This window comes from Pseudophryne corroboree (genome assembly GCF_028390025.1).
Source record: "Pseudophryne corroboree isolate aPseCor3 chromosome 3 unlocalized genomic scaffold, aPseCor3.hap2 SUPER_3_unloc_5, whole genome shotgun sequence".
Classification (NCBI taxonomy): Eukaryota; Metazoa; Chordata; class Amphibia; order Anura; family Myobatrachidae; genus Pseudophryne; species Pseudophryne corroboree.
The window spans coordinates 2919276-2942856 of record NW_026967541.1 but is presented as its reverse complement, the minus strand read 5'-3'; the positions used below and the strand labels follow the sequence as shown (position 1 = coordinate 2942856).

Below are 23581 nucleotides of genomic sequence, written 5' to 3'. Positions count from 1 at the left end.
ATGCCGTTGACTTGCGTTGTGTTAAATGCCATGTTGCACGGCGTGCTTGAGGTGTGAGCTGGTATGTATCTCACCTTAGTTTAACAATAAATCCTTTTCCTTGAAATGTCCATCTCTCTGGGCACAGTTCCTATAACTGGAGACTGGAGGAGGGGCATAGAGAGAGGAGTCCGTTCACACCCCTTTGAAAGTCTTAAAGTGCCCATGTCTCCTGTGTATCCCATCTATACCCCATGGTTCTTGATGTGACCCCAGCATCCTCTACGGACTAAGAGAAAAGGATTTACCGGTATGTATTAAAATCCTATTTTTTGGGTAATTTAGGAAGAACGTCTGTCTGATATAAAGGCAGAAGATATAGAGGGAGAAGAAAAGACGTATGTGACTGATATAAAGGCAGAAGATACAGAGGGAGAAGAAGAGACGTATGTGACTGATATAAAGGCAGAAGATATAGAGGGAGAAGAAGAGACGTATGTGACTGATATAAAGGCAGAAGATATAGAGGGAGAAGAAGAGACGTATGTGACTGATATAAAGGCAGAAGATATAGACAGAGAAGAAGAGACATTTGTGACTGATATAAAGGCAGAAGATACAGAGGGAGAAGAAGAGACATATGTGACTGATATGAAGGCAGAAGATATAGAGGGAGAAGAAGAGACGTATGTGACTGATATAAAGGCAGAAGATATAGAGGGAGAAGAAGAGACTTATGTGACTGATATAAAGGCAGAAGATATAGAGGGAGAAGATGAGACGTGTGTGACTGATATAAAGGCAGAAGATATAGAGGGAGAAGAAGAGACGTATGTGAGGGGTGATCAGCAGTGTAAGGAGGAGGAGATCCCTACAGATATCAGCACAGGTGAGTAATAAACACTTATTACAGAAGTCACATATTCTCATTGCTCAGTCACTACAGCAATCTCTTATCCTACACCCTCCTCCGCCATCAGCCCTGTTCTCAGTTGGGTGTTTCTAACACAAGGCTATCCATGACAAATATCACATGTAGAGAGTTATTACACACAACACTATAATGTTATGAAAAGTAACAAGCAGAAGTTTATTATTAGTGATTATATATAAATGTGTATATAAGTGTGTATATACTATAATTAGTATTGTTTTTTGTGGAGTGCCTAATTTATATGCATTTTGTTAGATGATGCAGGTATGGAATATTTCCTGCTATACAGTAGACCTGAGGTCACCAAATACAATTTGTATAAGATTCAGAAACAAAATGAAATTTGAATCTAGAACTTCAAGTAAAACAGATTAAAAGCTTATCACAAGTACATATCTGTATAATCATAAGACAAGCGTTTTGCACTTGTTGTCACCCTTGCATGGGCGAGCTTGTTCTTATCCACTCCAATTCACTCTAAATCCAAATTGTGTATCACCAACGCGTTTCTTCAATAGTGACTTCTTCAGGGGTGTTTTCTGTTAAAGGCTTTATCCTCAAATATCAGTTGTGTAGACATGAAATGATTGTGTAACCTTCAGACGGTAATTGTGGACTTGTTCATGATGAACACATTCCTAATTACTTGTGAATAATAGTTCCTGCTCTGTGCAGTTCTGAGGTTATGACTTTAGGGAATGTAATGGCCAGATCCAATATTGCTCAATCTAAGGTCTCCCAGTAGCCTTACTACATACATAAATGTGTCTTGCACTCACTATTTTAGCTAACCATAATAAAAAGTGGATTTATAGTTCATGTATTGCTCAGTGCATTTAAGCCTGCAGCTCCCGACAAGGGACCCCACTATACTGCAGGTCCTACTCTATTGCTCAAAATAATTACCATAAAAACAGCTATCACATTAGTGTTAAACTTTAGGTGTACTCTCAGCGGCGGAATAGTTGCCGAAAGGCTTCTATTGGTTTTCAGAGCACCAGTCTGACGTGCCACATCTCACGTGGCCCTCCAATTCACCAGATCTGGGACTGCTTGGCTGGGTCTGGCATTGTACTGTTGGAGCAGTTCCTGATGCGTTTGGAATGATTGGTGGTTGCTAGGCGCCCTAAATGCCTGTGGTCCCGATTTGTCATGATCTACTTTCGCCCACTGTTCCGCCGCTGAGATTCTTGGTATCCATGCTTCTTCCACTGTAGATGGATACTACTCACTGTCTACAAGGGATCACCAACAAACAAATGCCGGTCTCGTGCAAAACCAATGGCTCCCTTTTGCCAGTCGCATCACGTGCACGACCCATTGCTCCATCTGAAAAAGAAACAATATCTCAACAAACTTTTATTATATCAATACCTCAGACATTCACAATGATCATCCAGTAACTTTAGTGTCACCATCTACACATATGTGCACGTTCTGTGTCATTGTACTTATATATATATGTATGCATTTGATTGTATCCCCCTAATATGGGTTGATTAGACTATATACAGGATTCATATGTAATGGACCAAGGAAGATGATCTGTCGATTCGGGGATTTGGCACCCCTAATAGTCCATGAGCTGATGTTTAAATATTCATGCTCATTATCCTGGCGGCCCGATGTTGCTAAGCAACCTGCAGAACCAGACATGTGACCTTTATATACAGTATAGCCGCTACTAGCGCCTGGTGACCTCCTGACAGACCGGGACTAGGCGGTTACTAGGCAACCACTAGAAACAACACACAGGATGTACGCACAGAGGATACAGCATGTGCGTTCCACAGACCGGAAGTTCGGCCCGCAGTGGAACGCACGCCGCATGTGGACCTTATCGATAGTGAATGCAGGTTAGAGATTGCATGAGGGGGTAAGTTAAATAGATTCATGGATTAATCTATCTATCATGACATGATGATTCTCTGTTTTTAACATAAGCATGTAAATGTTTAGTATGCTATTAGTAATTGTTGTTGATATGGGGAGTGGGGGAGTTGCTGAGATTAATTGGAGGGTGGGATTTATATGGGTATATATGTGGCACTAGTTCACTGTACTGGTATCCTGACAAAGGTCAGAAACATGACCGAAACGTCGATCTAATTTATCTACTACTGATGGCTTCAATAAATCTTATGTCTGCTTGAAGACTGGTGAGTGCTCCCCTTATTTGAAAATTGTATTGGAGTTGGATTTTTTTCCTCTCATTGGATGTCACCCCAGCATTTTATATACTCCAACGTGAGTGTGGACCCTCTGCTTGTGTATATATATATATATATATATATATACATATATGTGTGTGTGTGTGTGTGTGTGTGTGTGTGTGTGTGTGTATATATATATATTATTGATTTATGGAATCATATTTATGAATATTAATATTTAATATATCATATATGGTATTTAATATATGGATATATTTCAATTAATATGCATTTATCATATATATCTGCAAGTATATTATGTCAGGCTTACTAAGTGGCTGATAAATATATGCAGAAATATATACTTACCATGTCGTCTTGAGGTTTCATAATCCCAACATATTAGACAAATTATTATATCTATATATATAAGAATATATCAGGATTTACGCACAACCATTCTCACAGAATATATCATGAACCATATAGGATATACACACAACCATCTCCAAATACCAATTTATAAACATCAGGTACACATATCTGTACCGAGTAATTATCGATCCCATGTACCAGTTATTTATTCACCCAGCAATTCACATTATATTTCTTTTATAATACACTATTATGTTTAATATCACACATACTTATGGACACATTAACACACATGTAATAAAAGCCATGATAAACGTTCTTTCATTATTATTATTACTATTCACTTGGGTTTGTCTTTTCCTTTTGCACTGTCAGACACACCAATCTTTAATTAATTTTTGATTTTGTTTGTAAGTCACTTTGCACCAGTGTTAATAACACCCCCCCCCTTGTTTTACCCAGTACAAAAATGACACACATAACACATTAATCTATGACACGTACACTCACATATCAGCATAGATCCCAGTCACTTGAACCACATACGGAGCATATATCTTTCTTATTCCCCTCCTTTAAAAATTCACTAATAATTTTTAAATACACTCTTAATTAAAAATTCTTTGTTTATTACCTTTTCAATACCATCATAACACATAAAGATTATAATATTGGTTTATTTATTTCGGTACACCTATTTATCAGATTATGAAATATCTAAATGAATGACACTAATTAGTATAATTTTGTTTTGTTATAGTATATTTAGAATAAACAGTAATATTCATTATTATACGTATACATGTACCATTTATCAATAAGAAGCATATATACATTGGTAGATGGGTAGTGTTTCAGTTTATAATTATTCAAATGGTCATTAATATAATAATAAAAACTTATACATTTCCAACAGATGCCTCCCATATAGATCACTTTATGGACCCAGGGAGACTGGAGAATGGATTTCAGAAATCCTTGTAAATGACAGACGATACTGTCAAAACACAGCGTAGATAGTTTAATATTTATGAGGATAATAAAACATCACTATAAAGGGAAAATAGTGCTCCTTTGCGGGCAAATAAACTGTGGGAAAATTATTACATTACTATACATAATCTTCGTATATTCTGCACGGTACTATGAGCCTCGGATTAGAGGTATACTAATTACAGCAGCTCGCAATGGGCCGTAACGGCTAATTAAGTTTGAATTCCCCGCGGGACAATATGATAGGCAGCGGGTAGAATAAAAGGATACTCCAGTAACGGCCTCGGGTTACCCTGACGAAGCTATTGTGAAACGTACGTAGGACCTGAGCGTCCTACGTGTCTGCTTCTCCTGTTAAAAATATATAATTAATAAGAAATGTACTTTGAATATGCAATGTATCCAATATAAGAAAATTTATTGTTTAGTCTCAGAATCCAGAGTGATTAAGATCGCGCAATTTAGATATAAGAGACACGAGTTCTAACAGACACTCTACGTGCAGAATGTTAATAAGCATACTGGTCTTAGCGTAATAGTGATTGTTTAGAAGTCTCTATATATATATATATATTCATCTAGGCAAGTGAAATACTGTGATCATATGTGTCCATCAGGGTGATAGCCAGTTTAAAGAATATTGCTCTAAACACTGATAACAGACTGGCATTATATCCACGCGTGTGAACAAGAATACACAGCATATGTGGACTGTGACAAGCAAATTACATACGGAGTGTGAAGTAATATATCAGCTTGTATACAGTGGTTATCGCTTGTAGACACTAATACAGGCTGTCACTGAGATGCAGATTTACCCTAAAAGAATTGTTAGAAACTGATATATATTGATAATAAACAATATTCTGTTAAAGGAATCTGCAACACAAGTGGCACGTAATAGAGGATCATATGATTATTTCACCACATCTTAACTGGGTGAATAATAAAACTATCAGAGCACAGTAATTAGCTTAGCCACAGAGCGCTGACTGTACACCTGATTCTGAGCCATATACATGGATGAAAAGTTATTGAAGTGATCAAATCACAATAGATCACAGTAACTGACAAAATATAACTATAGACTATCTACTGCACACTTGACTGCAATCTAATATTTATTTATATACATTCATTATATTGTTAAATTTTCCTGTTTATAATCGCTATACATTTGTTATAAATAACTGAGCTCCATTCATATATTAGACTCAAACTTGCCTCTCTTATGTTGCATCCCTCTTTGGGATTAATAAATCTGTTATATCATCATCAGAATAAATCTCTAGCGATATATAGCGTGATATCCATTAGTAACTAAGAACATAACACCTGACACCATGAGTGAGAGGTGTACTGACACATAATCAAAGAATATCATAGGATTACCTCCCCCAATATATAGTACGCCTGACACTATAAGTGAGAGGCGAATCAGCACTCAATCTCACATGTGAGAGATATCACAGGACTATTCTCTGATACCTAATGCACCTGACACTATAAGTGAGAGGTGATGTGATATCATACAAAACTATCAAGGGGGATATGACCAGAAGATCTTCAGATATAAGACAGACACCTGACACTATGAGTGAGAGGTGAACTATCAGTGAAATATCACATCATTAAATAAAACGATTGAAAATCTGACTAATTCTGAAAGGAGATATCATACTATTACACAGAGATTTATACATCAATGAAATAACTATAGGATGCAACATTTATTTATATTGTCCCTTAAATTAATGAGAATAACAGCACACAAAATATATGTGCGACTGATCTTGCAAGTTTGAGTGACTAGCAACAAAACTTACGAATACAGGACCAATACAATATAATTCTCAAAGATTGCAACATATGTTTCAGTTATTAAATCTGGGCTCTGTGCCAGAAACATCCATCTCAATATTGAAGTGTTAAAAACACTCCTCTAAGTATTGAAGCTACCATTTGAACACAAATATATTTATAAATAAACATGTAACATTGCTGACATATACAAAATCTGGGCACAGTGCCAAAGGCATTCCATTTAAATAATGAAGTGGTAATAACATTCTTCTAAGCATTGAAGCTATCATATCATTGTGTAACACTGATTTGCAACACTGCTGATACATATAAAAAGCATTGAAGCTACCATTTGAATAGAAACACATCCATGTATATCATTGATTTGTAACATTGCTGATATATATGAAAACGGATATAACAGAACAGACACTAAACAGACGCTCATTTTTTTAAATCTATTGTTTATTTTCTTCTTTTTTGTAATTCACAGTGTTGTTATACTTTCACATATTTGTTATTTGTGGTTTTTAATATTTCGCATACTAGCTACTCAGTAGAATACACCATAATCTAAAATTCTTAACGGCAACAATTAAAAGTTATATTTTAAATTTTGTGCACCCAAGACAGATCCCTTCCTTTCCCCTTGCTACATATCTACAACATGATCTGTGGTAGCACCCCCTCTAAATATGAATGATTAATAAAACATATAAATTAGGGGCCTTTTCTATAAATTTCTATCCTGTGCAACTGACCTTACCCTTCCCCCTTTCCCTCCAATCCCTATCCTAGTCTTTTTTCCCTTTTTTTGTGACTGCAATATATAAGAACACCTGTGAGTACTGGTACGCCCTTTTGTACTTGAAAGATACCTTTATATGAGGATATTACACCTAACCAGTGTAAGTTAGGTACGCACTGTAGGAACCCATTCTGTGCACTGTTTTGTTGTACTTTATTGGAGCGTGGTCTTGTCTTAAAGATACGTTGATAAGTCTGCTATCAATTTTCATTGTGTAAGTTGAGGTACGGGTCCACCTCATGAGATTACCCTATTGAAATATGTGCGGTTCCTAAATCTTCTGAAAAGAAACTGCTATGGGTTTCATTATACCATTTATTGTGTAGGTACATCTATTAAGATAAATTACATATAAGAATAACCAGACAGGAATAATTCATCCGTAATTGGGTTCAACATATAATCTACAATCATTGCAATCCTTATTTTACATGCACTGTCCGTAATTCTTTGGAGGAATAATATTAAGAATATAAAGGGGAAAGCAGAGACACCATAAAGTCAACACACCCCGTTATTTAGATAAGTATCAATCTTTTATTTCACCCTCAGCGCCAACCCTCTCTTTCCACTTTTTTATCACTCTCAAAAAAGCAGGCTGAAAGGCTGGTGGTAAGTAAATCACATAGACATGATACAACATCTTCACAGTCTACACATGTTTTAGATGAGGATTCGTTGGAGGATGAGGACTCATTGCACTTCGGAAGGTCTCAGCTTAGAGGACATACCTGTTCAAATTAGTGCTATGTAAGCCATTCTATCCTTAGAAGAGGCAGCAGAGCCTGTTTTAAAAACTAAGGCAACTGTGTTTAAAACATCCCAAAACAGCTGATGGAAATTTTGGGTTACGCCCAGTAGTAAGTTAGAATTCCAAGAAGTGGAATTCCAATTATCCTCGTCCAGCTGGAGACTGTTTAAAAAAAAAAAAGGCACGTGGCTCCCAAAGTAGATTCGCAGGTCTTAGATTGGTGCGAAAATCTGCATTACTTTTGTTTTCAACATCAGTAAATGATGCCACGGATAGGAGAGTTGATGGTTTTCTAAAGACCATTTTTTCTTTTGTCTTGTACAATCGTTAGACCAGCCATGGCTTGGGCTGATGCATCGAAGGAGGATATATTAGTGGCATCTAGAGAGTAAAGATCTCACATTGCACATATCAAACAGGCAGCGATAAGTGGACCTGGATATGGGTACAATGGCCTCTCAGACAGCAGCGGGTTGGCTGTGTACATGGTAAGCTGACTCAGAATCCAGGAAGATTCTGGGGTCTTATCTTTGCTTACTGGAGATATTTTTTTGGTAAGGAATTAACAGTTTATTGGAGTCAGCTTTCCGGTCCTTTCCGAATCAAGGAAAAGGAAAGGGTAAAGGCAAACAGTCCCAATCCAACAGGTCTGGAAAAACTAAAAGGTATTGGGCTACCAGACCGGTTTTCAAATCTGAAGATAAGCCATCAGCCTGATGGTGCAGGCCTCCTCCTGGGGGGACCCGGGGTGGGAGGCTGACTTCTTCAGTTTGCACAGATCTGGCAGCAGTCTACTACAACCAAGAGGTCATCAGTATAAATCAGGCAGTGTGCCACTTCAGACCGAAGACCATTTTGGTAAAAAAAAAAATGCTATTTCTGTAGATGCCATGAAAGTATTGGCATATGCTGGGGCCACTTAGGACCCCATGGCACAGCCTGGCACTTGTAAATAGTACCCATTATCATAGAAAAGAACATTTCGGGTCTGAAGTGGCACTTTATTTGAGATTTATTGATGACCTCTCGATTGTTAGGACAGCAGAAGAGTTAATGTGGATACTAGACACACACAATGAATGAGGGAGTGTAGTGCAAGTAACGTATGTGCTGCAGAGTAATGGACAGAGATGTTGTCCTACCGCTTATGTGCTGCGGCTGCTGTGAATCAAGTGCTGCTTCCTCAGCTGGGTCAGCTTCTACTAGGGGCCCACTGCATAATCCAGGAAAGGCATATACCGACGCACCAGCGCCGCACATCACACGCAAGAGCCACACATCGTCATGCGCCATCTTTGATTACTTTTGCACATATGCACTATGGGTGAGACACTTTTGTTTGTTTTTTCATATTTTTGCTCTGCCGGCCAGCGTGTTACACATTTAATTTGTGTAGTAATATTGTTTCTTGGGGCCCCTTGGCACTTTGATGCCCAGTACAGGGGTCACCTTTGTACCCTCGCCGGGCCTTCATATGAATATTGGGAATGGTTTCTGCAAGCTTGGAGACAGCAGTGTTTTCCCTCTTCATCCTCCATGTCAGCCATTGCAATGGGTAACTTCCCTGTATGGAGAATTTACAAAGGGAACTCTCTTCATGCTCCTTACATCCCTGCTGCTCTAGTCCATATACTGATGGTTCCATCATCCATCAGAAGCAGGAGACATATGGTAATAATATAACCCTCCAAGCACTGGGACTAATGTGGAGAACTCAGTCCTTTTACTATAAATCACTTTTCCAAGGAGTGTAATCTGCATCAGCAGGCCCGTATCCAGAAACCTGGCAGTGGTAGGCAACGGTTGAGGACTTCCGTCTGCAGTTACCAACAGCACAGAAGTTGTCTGCAGGGGGTATCTGCAGATCTTCTTATGCTATCCCCTCAACAGCCCCTACCCCATCCTTTGTGCCTTACATCACTGTTGCCCCCTCAGTGGATTATTGCTGGATGTCACCTGGGGGATCCTCCATCTTCCCCAGATCGCTCACCTCGTCCAGCCTGACCGGCTGAGGGCCTGGCTGAATGCTATTCTTACTCTTGCTGGCATCTCCTTCATGACCCCAGGCGCATTATCCCTTTCTCTCCTCTGTGCTATGCTGGCTAGACTTGAGTCTTCTACATCACAGAGAATACTGGGTTGCAAGTGTTGTCTCCTAACATCCACTGTATCAGCATTTGCTTGTATGTCTCCTAGTGCTGACATAGTTACAGTCCACAAAACTTTTATGGGGCTTACAGTAGCGCAACATATCCCCATCTAGTTCCTGCTCTGATCTTGGGTTATCAGCCTCTGATACACGTGTCCTTTCTAAACCACAAGGTACAGACCAGCACTCAGATTTCAGCTCCTCACTCTCTAAATTGCTAAGTGGGAACAATAATTCATAATTGTCTTGTCAGCTGAATATGCTGGTCAGCCTGGGGCATGATGCCACCCTCGACTGGTGGTCAGGAAGTAGGACAATAATACCCCATCCATGGTTATCTCCTCTTGGACACAGTCCTCATAGATCCCCTGCCAGCTGGTTAATAGGTGTCCATCTTCCATATCAGCAAATGGGAAGGTGTAGTTGTGCAATACCCACTGCTTGCCACCAAATGTGAAGGTCCTAGGTCTATGTATGTGCCAAACTGGCACCCTGGTTCCTTCTCTAAGTCCTACAGATCACACAGGACACACAAGAGCAAAGATACAAATGATACCTCTATTTTACACACACTGGATATACATGTAACATCAGTAAATACAATCTATATACACTACATACAGAATGGACAGCAGTATTAACCACACTCTGAGAACCTTACCATGTCCAAACCACTTTGGCCTGAGGAGTCCCCTGGACAGGAACCAAGACGCCACAGTTCCAGTATCTCAGGTTTCAGGAAGTGATCTGAGATAACATATAAAGTCCTCGGTTTGCCGTTATAAAACCTCTGCTTTTACCTGATGGGTGACACCCTTGAGGCCTAGCTTTGGGTGATATGAATGAAGGGACTGGCTACAGAACAGTCTGTTTTCCCCACTTACCCCTGCGGATTTTGGTGCCTGGCTGTCTGACAAAGACAAGGTTACAATAAAGCCTACTCCATCACATTGACAGGGGGATTTGCATCTCGGGGCAATAAAACTGGTCGCTATTAACCCCTTGCAGTCATTTGTGATGTCAGAGCCCCTTCAGCTGTTCATGGCCTCCAGTGAGAGAGGGGGCAGTGTGCGGTGTCGGCCTTGGGACTTCCTGTAGGTCACACAGCAACACTGCCAAAGAGACACAGGATAGCTTACCTGGCTGGGCAGTCACCATGGTGACCAAGACATTACACCCTATAATACAATAATCAATATCTTCATGTATAAACAGGTCATACACATTCTGTAAGGAACAAATCCGCCTTAGAGCCCTCATTCCCTGATAGGCACACCCATATAACAAGAGGGACGATTTCCCACACCGAATACACATATTTAATGACAGGCCTGGATGTCACCAACTGTTTTCTGCCCATGCGTGTGCAATGCATCATGGGAGGTAGCTAGATTCAGGGGACCATGCCGTACATAGGACCCAAAACGGCTGCGTAGTTCCCAGTTTCTAAAACAGTAATGGGAACTGTGTGTGACATCTGGATACCTTTAAGGTTAATTGGATAGGGAGTTTTTGCAATGAACTGAATCCCCCCCATAAAGTGTTTATACATACAGTGTGATGTTACATTGAGATTACCGCTGGAGGAAACTCTGCCACAATATAATTGAATGTAATTTAGCCCGTCCTCGTATGGGTGTAATATATAAATATATTCTTACTGAACAGGATTACCAGCACTGAATCAGTTATCACCCAATATAATATACATGCCGATGTGTAACAACAAATACACTTGTTTCTTTATTACTTTATTCAACTTTATACATTTACCTTTGTGTTTAATATATCACTGATTTATCTTACATACTTTACTGTACTTAATAAAGGTTATATATTATTTATTAGTGCGCAAACAGGACATCACTTTCTCTTCTTTGCCGTTTTATTATTGCAAAACCCATGTCACCTCTAGTAATCCCACATGAGCGTCGGTGTCACCTCTAGTAATCCCACATGAGCGTCCATGTCACCTCTAGTAATCCCACATGAGTGCCCATGTCACCTCTAGTAATCCCACATGAGTGTCCATGTCACCTATAGTAAATCCCACATTAGCGTCCATGTCACCTCTAGTAATCCCACATGAGCGTCCATGTCACGTCTAGTAATCCCACATGAGCGTCCATGTCACCTCTAGTAATCCCACATGAGCGTCCATGTCACCTCTAGTAATCCCACATGAGCGTCCATGTCACCACTAGTAATCCCACATCAGCGTCCATGTCACCTCTAGTAATCCCACATCAGCGTCCATGTCCTCTAGTAATCCCACATGAGCGTCCACGTCACCTCTAGTAATCCCACATGAGCGTCCATGTCACCTCTAGTAATCCCACATGAGCGTCCATGTCACCTCTTGTAATCCCACATGAGCGTCCATGTCACCACTAGTAATCCCACATGAGCGTCCATGTCACTTCTAGTAATCCCACATCAGCATCCATGTCACCTCTAGTAATCCCACATGAGCGTCCACGTCACCTCTAGTAATCCCACATGAGTGCCCATGTCACCTCTAGTAATCCCACATGAGTGCCCATGTCACCTCTAGTAATCCCACATGAGCGTCTATGTCACCTCTAGTAATCCCACATGAGCGTCCATGTCACCACTAGTAATCCCACATGAGCGTCCATGTCACCTCTAGTAATCCCACATCAGCGTCCATGTCCTCTAGTAATCCCACATGAGCGTCCACGTCACCTCTAGTAATCCCACATGAGCGTCCATGTCACCTCTAGTAATCCCACATGAGCGTCCATGTCACCTCTTGTAATCCCACATGAGCGTCCATGTCACCACTTGTAATCCCACATGAGCGTCCATGTCACTTCTAGTAATCCCACATCAGCATCCATGTCACCTCTAGTAATCCCACATGAGCGTCCACGTCACCTCTAGTAATCCCACATGAGCGTCCATGTCACCTCTAGTAATCCCACATGAGTGCCCATGTCACCTCTAGTAATCCCACATTAGTGTCCATGTCACCTCTAGTAATCCCACATGATGAATCTCCAGTATAAGCATCCTAGCTTTTTTGTTTTTTAATGATTACAGGTAAAAAAAATGTCAGTTATAGAATTATATATTGTATCCTGTAACACCCTCGGTCTTGTCTACTCATTTTATATTTTAATGTATTTTATTTCCAGCAGATGGACACACAAACAGGAATATCACAGAAGGACATCTAATGTTATCCCCGGATTGTGACCTAAAAGAAAATGATAGTAGACCTGATTCTCCAGGAGATAATCCCATTACCCCAATTATACATCCAGCTCTATCAGCTGGTCTCTCTGATCCTGGGAAATGTTCTCCTGATCACTCTGATATTGGAGCATCTGTTACAGCTCTGAGAGTAGATACAGTGTTTCCCTGTTCTATAGATGCCAAATGTTTTACACAGAATACAAAGCTTATTACCCATCAGCCAGCTAAGGCAAGTGAGAGGCCATTTCCATGTTCTGAGTGTGGGAAATTTTTTACACACAAATCAGCTCTTGTTACACATCAGAGAAGTCACACAGGTGAAAAGCCATATTCCTGTTCTGAGTGTAGGAAATGTTTTCCACGGAAATCAGAACTTGTTACACATCAGAGAAGTCACACAGGTGAGAAGCCATATTCCTGTTCTGAGTGTGGGAAATGTTTTGCACAGACATCAGCTTTTGTTACACATCAGAGAAGTCACACAGGTGAGAAGCCATATACCTGTGCTGAGTGTAGGCAATGTTTTCCACGGAAATCAGATCTTGTTACACATCAGAGAAGTCACACAGGTGAGAAGCCGTACTTCTGTTCTGAGTGTGGGAAATGTTTTGCATGGAAATCAAATCTTGTTACACATCAGAGGAGTCACACAGGTGAGAAGCCATATTCCTGTTCTCAGTGTGGGAAATGTTTTGCATCGAAATCATATCTTGTTACACATCAGAAAAGTCACACAGGTGAGAAGCCATATTCCTGTTTTGAGTGTGGGAAATGTTTTGCATATAAATCAAATCTTGTTACACATCAGAGGAGTCACACAGGTGAGAAGCTATTTTCCTGTTCTGAGTGTGGGAAATGCTTTACATATAAATCATATCTTGTTACACATCAGAGAAGTCACACAGGTGAGAAGCCATATTCCTGTACTGAGTGTGGGAAATGTTTTGCATTGAAATCAATTCTTGTTACACATCAGAGAAGTCACACAGGTGAGAAGCCATATTCCTGTACTGAGTGTGGGAAATGTTTTGCATTGAAATCAATTCTTGTTACACATCAGAAAAGTCACACAGGTGAGAAGCCATATTCCTGTTCTCAGTGTGGGAATTATTTTGCACATAAATCAAATCTTGTTACACATCTGAGAAGTCACACAGGTGAAAAGCCATATTCCTGTTCTGAGTGTCGGAAATGTTTTGCACGGAAATCAGATCTTGTTACACATCAGAGAAGTCACTCAGGTGAGAAGCCATATACCTGTGCTGAGTGTGGGAAATGTTTTCCACGGAAATCAGATCTTGTTACACATCAGAAGTCACACAGGTGAGATGCCATTTTCCTGTTGTGAGTGTGGGAAATGTTTTACACAGAAATCAGATCTTGTTACACATCAGAGAAGTCACACAGGTGAGAAGCCGTACTTCTGTTCTGAGTGTGGGAAATGTTTTGCATGGAAATCAGTTCTTGTCAAACATCAGCGATTTCACAGGTGAGAAGCCATTTTCATGCTGAGAGATAAATAAATCCGCTCTTGTTAAACATATTAGACATTACCCAACTACGGAACCATTTAAAATAAGATTTTACTCACCGGTAAATCTATTTCTCGTAGTCCGTAGTGGATGCTGGGACTCTGTAAGGACCATGGGAAATAGCGGCTCCGCAGGAGACTGGGCACAACTAAAGAAAGCTTTAGGACTACCTGGTGTGCACTGGCTCCTCCCCCTATGACCCTCCTCCAGACTTCAGGATACTGTGCCCGGAAGAGCTGACACAATAAGGAAGGATTTTGATTCCCGGGTAATACTCATACCAGCCACACCAATCACACCGTATAACTCGTGATACAATATCCAATTAACAGTATAAAAAATTAACTGAGCCTCTCAACAGATGTCTCAACAATAACCCTTTAGTTTAACAATAACCATATACAAGCATTGCAGACAATCCGCACTTGGGATGGGCGCCCAGCATCCACTACGGACTACGAGAAATAGATTTACTGGTGAGTAAAATCTTATTTTCTCTGACGTCCTAAGTGGATGCTGGGACTCCGTAAGGACCATGGGGATTATACCAAAGCTCCCAAACAGGCGGGAGAGTGCGGATGACTCTGCAGCACAGAATGAGCAAACTGAAGGTCCTCCTCAGCCAGGGTATCAAATTTGTAGAATTTTGCAAAAGTGTTAGACCCTGATCAAGTAGCCGCTCGGCAAAGTTGTAAAGCCGAGACACCTCGGACAGCCGCCCAAGAAGAGCCCACCTTCCTTGTGGAATGGGCTTTTACAGATTTAGGATGTGGCAGTCCAGCCGCAGAATGCGTAAGCTGAATTGTGCTACAGATCCAGCGAGCAATTGTCTGCTTCGAAGCAGGAGCACCTATCTTGTTGGGTGCATACAGGATAAATAGCGAGTCAGTTTTCCTGACTCCAGCCGTCCTGGAAACATATTTTCAAGACCCTGACTACGTCCAGTAACTTGGTATCCTCCAAGTCCCTAGTAGCCGCAGGCACCACAATAGGTTGGTTCAAGTGAAAAGCTGATACCACCTTAGGGAGAAACTGGGGACGAGTCCTCAATTCTGCCCTATCCATATGGAAAATCAGATAAGGGCTTTTACATGACAAAGCCGTCAATTCGGACACACGCCTGGCCGAAGCCAAGGCCAACAGCATGACCACTTTCCACGTGAGATATTTAAAATCCACGGTTTTAAGTGGCTCAAACCAATGTGACTTTAGGAAATCCAATACCACGTTGAGATCCCAAGGTGCCACTGGAGGCACAAAAGGGGCCTGAATATGCAGCATTCCTTTAACAAATGTCTGAACTTCAGGCAGTGAAGCCAGTTCTTTATGGAAGAAAATCGACAGAGCCAAAATTTGGACCTTAATGGAACCCAATTTTAGGCCCATAGTCACTCCTGACTGTAGGAAGTGCAGAAAACGCCCCAGCTGAAATTCCTCCATTGGGGCCTTCCTGGCCTCACACCAGGCAACATATTTTCGCCATATGCGGTGATAATGGTTTGCGGTCACTTCTTTCCTAGCCTTAATCAGTGTAGGGATAACTTCCTCCGGAATACCCTTTTCCTTCAGGATCCGGCGTTCAACCGCCATGCCGTCAAACGCAGCCACGGTAAGTCTTGGAACAGACAGGGCCCCTGCTGCAGCAGGTCCTGTCTGAGCGACAGAGGCCATGGGTCCTCTGAGATCAGTTCTTGAAGTTCCGGGTACCAAGCTCTTCTTGGCCAATCCGGAACAATGAGTATAGTTCTTACTCTTTTTCTTATTATCCTCAGTACCTTGGGTATGAGAGGAAGAGGAGGGAACACATAAACCGACTGGTACACCCACGGTGTCACTAGAGCGTCCACAGCTATTGCCTGAGGGTCTCTCGACCTGGCGCAATATCTTTCTAGCCTTTTGTTTAGGCGGGACGCCATCATGTCCACCTGTGGCCGTTCCCAACGGTTTACAATCAGCTGTAAGACTTCTGGATGAAGTCCCCACTCTCCCGGGTGGAGGTCGTGCCTGCTGAGGAAGTCTGCTTCCCAGTTGTCCACTCCCGGAATGAACACTGCTCACAGTGCTAACACATGATTTTCCGCCCATCGGAGAATCCTTGTGGCTTCTGCCATTGCCATCCTGCTTCTCGTGCCACCCTGTCGGTTTACATGGGCGATCGCCGTGATGTCTGACTGAATCAGTACCGGCTGGTTTTGAAGCAGGGGTCTTGCTTGACTTAGGGCATTGTAAATGGCCCTTAGTTCCAGAATATTTATGTGTAGTGAAATCTCCTGGTTTGACCATAGTCCCTGGAAATTTCTTCCCTGTGTGACTGCCCCCCAGCCTCGAAGGCTGGCATCTGTGGTCACCAGGATCCAGTCCTGTATGCCGAACCTACAGCCCTCTTGAAGATGAGCCCTCTACAGCCACCACAGCAGAGACACCCTGGTCCTTGGAGACAGGGTTATCCGCCGATGCATCTGAAGTTGCGATCCGGACCACTTGTCCAACAGGTCCCACTGAAAAGTTCTTGCATGGAACCTGCCGAATGGAATTGCTTCGTAGAAAGCTACCATCTTTCCCAGGACTCGCGTGCAGGGATGCACCGACACTTGTCTTGGTTTCAGGAGGCCTCTGACTAGAGATGACAGCTCCTTGGCTTTCTCCTCCGAGAGAAACACTTTTTTCTGGTCTGTGTCCAGAACCATCCCCAGGAACAGTAGACATGTCGTAGGGACCAGCTGTGACTTTGGAATATTTAGAATCCAACCGTGCTGTTGTAGCACCTCCTGAGATAGTGCTACCCCGACCAACAACTGCTCCCTGGACCTCGCCTTTATCAGGAGATCGTCCAAGTACGGGATAATTAAAACTAATTTCGGCCATTACCTTGGTAAATACCCTCGGTGCCGTGGACAGACCGAACGGCAACGTCTGGAATTGGTAATGACAATCTACCACAAATCTGAGGTACTCCTGGTGAGGATGGTAAATGGGGACATGCAGGTAAGCATCCTTGATGTCCAGTGATACCATGTAATCCCCCTCGTCCAGGCTTGCAATAACCGCCCTGAGCGATTCCATCTTGAACTTGAATTTTTTTATATACGTGTTAAGGATTTCAAATTTAAAATGGGTCTCACCGAACCATCCGGTTTTGGTACCACAAACATTGTGGAATAGTAACCCCGTCCTTGTTGAAGGAGGGGCACCTTGACTATCACCTGCTGGGAATACAGCTTGTGTATTGCCTCTAACACAGCCTCCCTGCCTGAGGGAGTTGTTGGCAAGGCAGATTTGAGGAAACGGTGGGGGGGGAGATGTCTCGAATTCCAGCTTGTACCTCTGAGATACTACCTGAAGGATCCAGGGATCCACCTGTGAGCAAGCCCACTGATTGCTGAAGTTTTTGAGACGGGCCCCCACCGTACCTGGCTCCGCCTGTGGAGCCCCAGCGTCATGCGGTGGATTTAGAGGAAGCGGGGGAGGGCTTTTGCTCCTGGGAACTGGCTGTCTGCTGCAGCTTTTTTCTCTACCTCTGCCTCTGGGCAGAAAGGACGCTCCTTTAACCCGCTTGCCCTTATGGGGTCGAAAAGGACTGTACCTGATAATACGGTGCTTTCTTTGGCTGTGAGGGAACATGGGGTAAAAATGCTGCCTCTGGGCAGAAAGGACGCGCCTTTAACCCGCTTGCCCTTATGGGGTCGAAAAGGACTGTACCTGATAATACGGTGCTTTCTTTGGCTGTGAGGGAACATGGGGTAAAAATGCTGACTTCCCAGCTGTCGCTGTGGAAACAAGGTCGAGAGATCATCCCCAAACAACTCCTCACCTTTATAAGGCAAAACTTCCATGTGCCTTCTAGAATCTGCATCACCTGTCCACTGCCGAGTCCATAACCCTCTCCTGGCAGAAATGGACATTGCACTTATTTTAGATGCCAGCCGGCAAATATCCCTCTGTGCATCTCTCATGTATAAGACTGCGTCTTTTATATGCTCTATGGTTAGCAATATAGTGTCCCTGTCTAAGGTATCAATATTTTCCGACAGGGAATCTGACCACGCAGCTGCAGCACTGCACATCCATGCTGAAACAATAGCTGGTCTCAGTATAATACCTGTGTGTGTGTATATATAGACTTCAGGATAGCCTCCTGTTTTCTATCAGCATGCTCCTTTACGGCGGCCGTATCCGGAGACGGTAGTGCCACCTTCTTTGACAAGCGTGTGAGTGCTTTATCCATCCTAGGGGATGTTTCCTAACGTGACCTATCCTCTGGCGGGAAAGGGTACGTCATCAGTAACGTCTTAGAAATTACCCGTTTCTTATCGGGAGAAGCCCATGATTCTTCACACACTTCATTTAATTCCTCAGATGGGGGAAACACCACTGGAAGTTTTTTTCTCCCGAAACATAATACCCTTTTTTGTGGTAGCTGGGTTAATATCAGAAATGTGCAACACATTTTTCATAGCCTCAATCATATAACGTGTGGCCCTATTGGAAGTTACATTAGTCTCATCGTCGTCGACACTGGAGTCTGTATCCGTGTCGACATCTGTGTCTGCCATCTGAGGTAGCGGGCGTTTTAGAGCCCCTGATGGCTTTTGAGACGCCTGGGCAGGCACGTGCTGAGAAGCTGGCTGTCCCATATTTGGTATGTCGTCAAACCTTTTATGTAAGGAGTTGACACTGTCACGTAATTCCTTCCACATGTCCATCCATTCAGGTGTCTGCCCCGCAGGGGGTGACATCACATTTATTGGCATCTGCTCCGCCTCCACATAAGCCTCCTCATCAAACATGTCGACACAGCTGTACCGACACACCGCACACACACAGGGAATGCTCTGACAGAGGACAGGACCCCACAAAGTCCTTTGGGGAGACAGAGGGAGAGTATGCCAGCACACACCAGACCGCTATATAACACAGGGATGAACACTATAACTGAGTGATTTTCCCTTATAGCTGCTTATACAGGTTGAGTATCCCATATCCAAATATTCCGAAATACGGAATATTCCGAAATACAGACTTTTTTGAGTGAGAGTGAAATAATGAAACCTTTGTTTTTTGATGGCTCAATGTACACAAACTATGTTTAATACACAAAGTAATAAAAATATTGTATTAAATGACCTTCAGGCTGTGTGTTTAAGGTGTATATGAAACATAAATGAATTGTGTGAATGTACACACACTTTGTTTAATGCACAAAGTTATAAAAAATATTGGTTAAAATGACCTTCAGGCTGTGAGTATAAGGTGTATATGTAACATAAATGCATTCTGTGCTTAGACTTGGGTCCCATCACCATGATACCTCATTAGGTTATGCAATTATTCCAAAATACGGAAAAATCCCATATCCAAAATTCCTCTGGTCCCAAGCATTTTGGATAAGGGATACTCAACCTGTATATCACTACTGCGCCTAGATTTAGTGCCCCCCCCCCCCCTCTTTTTTACCCTTTTGTAGCTTGACACTGCTGGGGAGAGCCTGGGAGCGATCCTTCCAGCGAAGCCGTGAGGGAAAAATGGCGCCAGTGTGCTGAGGGAGATAGCCCCGCCCCTTTTTCTGCGGGCTTCTCCTGCTTTTTTTCTGGAATTCTGGCGGGTATTTTTCACATATATAGCCTCTAGGACTATATATTGTGATTTTTTTGCCAGCCAAGGTGTTAATATTGCTGCTCAGGGCCCCCCCCCCCCCCAGCGCCCCGCACCCATCAGTGACTGGAGTGTGTGGTGTGCATGAGGAGCAATGGCGCACAGCTGCAGTGCTGTGCATTACCTTGTTGAAGACCGAAGTCTTTTACCGACGATTTTCAGAACCATCTTCTGGCTCTGTAAGGGGGACGGCGGCGCGGCTCCGGGACCGGACGATCGAGGTCGGGCCCTGTGTTCGATCCCTCTGGAGCTAATGGTGTCCAGTAGCCTAATAAGCCCAAGCTAGCTGCAAGCAGGTAGGTTCGCTTCTTCTCCCCTTAGTCCCTCGTAGCAGTGAGTCTGTTGCCAGCAGGTCTCACTGTAAAATAAAAAAACTAAATTATACTTTCTTATCTAAGAGCTCAGGAGAGCCCCTAGTGTGCATCCAGCTCAGCCGGGCACAAGATTCTAACTGAGGTCTGGAGGAGGGTCATAGGGGGAGGAGCCAGTGCACACCAGGTAGTCCTAAAGCTTTCTTTAGTTGTGCCCAGTCTCCTGCGGAGCCGCTATTCCCCGTGGTCCTTACGGAGTCCCAGCATCCACTTAGGACGTCAGAGAAATCTTCTGGAGTATAATTATCACTGTCGTGCAATGTTCCTCAAGGGTCAATCCTATCTCCTATGCTTTATAAAATATACATGCTACCACTGGGTTATATAATCAGACATCATGGCCTGGTCTACCACTGCTATGCAGATGACCTGCTTTTTGCTCCATGTACTGAGAACTTAATACCAATCCTAAATGGTTGTCTAGCTGAGCGCCAGGGGTGGATGATGCCAGCCCAGCATTACATTGTCCAAGGTACTAGAAGCAGCTTCTGCCTCCTTACTGCCCTGCTTGCTTGCTTCTACAGATGAAGGACTGTTACCAGCAGTACCAAGAATCTCCTGTCATTCATTTATGGGTTGAACTTTTAGCTTTGCAGCCCTGACCATGGAACTCACTGCCTTGCACAGTCCAAGAGACCACCACTCTAGAGACCTTCACAAACAGACTGGTGACTGTTACTCACGCTTTTCATTAATGTACCTCTATTTACTTCCTAAATAATACATCCCAAATGCTTAGGTCTTTTTTCTGCTGTTTATTTTGTATCTTGTGCTTTGTGTAAATGTGAATGTCTAATACCAGTTTGCACAATCTGTATTGCTGCACGACAATATGGCGGCCATTGGAACGTGTTTTCACTTCTTCTAGTTTACCTAACTTGTTGCAGACACTCATCTTGATAAGGAGTGCTGAGTGTTTTCTGATACAAGATCCTATCTATATATACCCTGTACATTACCATGTGCATTAGAGTCACCCGGGTTCCATCTGCGGTGGTTTGTTGTATGTTATATCTATATGGTGCGGATACTCCCCTGTATTTCATAATAAAAGCTTTTGTTTGCATCTAATTATTGCTGTATAGCTTTTATTTCTCTTACGTCCTAGAGGATGCTAGGGGCTCCGTAAGTACCATGGGGTTTAGACGGGCTCCGCAGGAGATATGGGCACTATAAAGAACTTTTAGTATGGGTGTGCACTGGCTCCTCCCTCTATGCCCCTCCTCCAGACCTCAGTTAGATTCTGTGCCCAGAGGAGAAGATAGAAGCCGGGTGAGTATAAGAAAAAAGAAGACGTCTCAGGCGGCAGAAGACCTTCTGATCTTCACTGAGGTAAGCGTGCAGCGGTAACGCTGCGTGCCCTTGCTCCCGCATGTTACACACACGGCAGGCACTGATGGGTGCAGGGCGCCCTGGGCAGCAATATATACTTCTTTTTTAGGCATATTAGTCACATATAGGCTGCAGAGTCAGTGAATATGTTTATCCACCGCCATTAATTGTAAATTTGAGCAGGACCGAAGCCCACCACTAGAGGGGGCGGAGCTTGGTCGCACAGCACTAACCAGCGCCATTTTCTCCATAGTGTGCTGAAGAGAAGCTGTCTCCCCGGACTCTCCCCTGCAGAACGGTGATACAGGGCTGAAAAAGAGGGGGAGGAGGGGGCACATTTTGGCGCAGTGAGTGTATTACACGATTGACATAATATAAAAGTGCTATATCTGGGAATTGTTTCCAGTGTCAGTTGGCGCTGGGTGTGTGCTGGCATACTCACTCTCTGTCTCTCCAAGGGGCCTTGTTGGTGACCTGTCCTCTTATAGGAAGATCCCTCTGTGTGTGTGAGAGAGTGTGTCGGTACGCGTGTGTCGACATGTCTGAAGCGGAAGGCTCATCCAAGGAGGAGGTGGAGCAGATGATTGTGGTGTCTCCGTCGGCAATGCCGACACATGTTTGGTATGATATGTGGAATATTTTAAATGCTAATGTGACCTTATTACATAAGAGAATGGACAAAGCTGAGTCCAAGGAAACAGCAGGGAGTCAATCCGCGGATGTGACTGGATCACAGGGCCCGTCAGGGTCTCAAAAGCGTCCCTTATCACAAATAGTAGACACATGGATCCTGACACGAGGGTGCGCATGTTTAAGGGGAAGAAACCTGTGGTAACGTTTCCTCCATCTCAGGAATTGAACAAATTATTTGAAAAAGCTTGGGAAACTCCAGACAAAAGGATCCTTATGGCGTATCCTTTCCCTGCAAAGGACAGGGTACGTTGGGAATCCTTGCCCAGGGCGGACAAGGCATTAACGCATCTGTCTAGGAAAGTGGCGCTACCATCTCCAGACACCGCGGCCCTTAAGGACCCTGCTGATCGTAGACAGGAGACTACCTTAAAATCTATTTATGCACATACAGGGGCTTTACTCAGGCCGGCAATAGCATCGGCATGGGTCTGTAGCGCTGTTGCAGCATGGACAGATATCTTGTTGACTGACATGGATACCCTGGACAAGGATACTGTTGTCCTAACTTTAGGCCACATTAAGGACGCAGTCTTGTATATGAGAGACGCTCAAAGAGACATGGGGCTGCTTGGTTCCAGGGCCAACGCCATGGCAATTTCGACAAGGCGAGCTCTGTGGACCCGCCAATGCTCGGGTGAAGCCAACTCAAAAAAGCATATGGAGGTTTTACCTTACAAGGGTGAGGTTTTGTTTGGGGATTGTCTAGTGGACCTGGTGTCCACAGCTACCGTGGGTAAATCTACATTTTTGCCTTTTGTTCCCCCACAGCACAAGAAAACCCCCAATATTAGATGCAGTCCTTTCGGTCGCATAAGTCCAGAAGAGGTTGGGGTTCCT

At 43.1% G+C, this 23581-nt stretch overlaps 1 pseudogene; it reads left to right on the top strand.

Moving 5' to 3' along the window:
* Window positions 1–610: 610 nt before the first annotated feature.
* On the top strand, window positions 611–14791 carry LOC134984331 (zinc finger protein 260-like; annotated as a pseudogene).
* Window positions 14792–23581: the final 8790 nt, after the last annotated feature.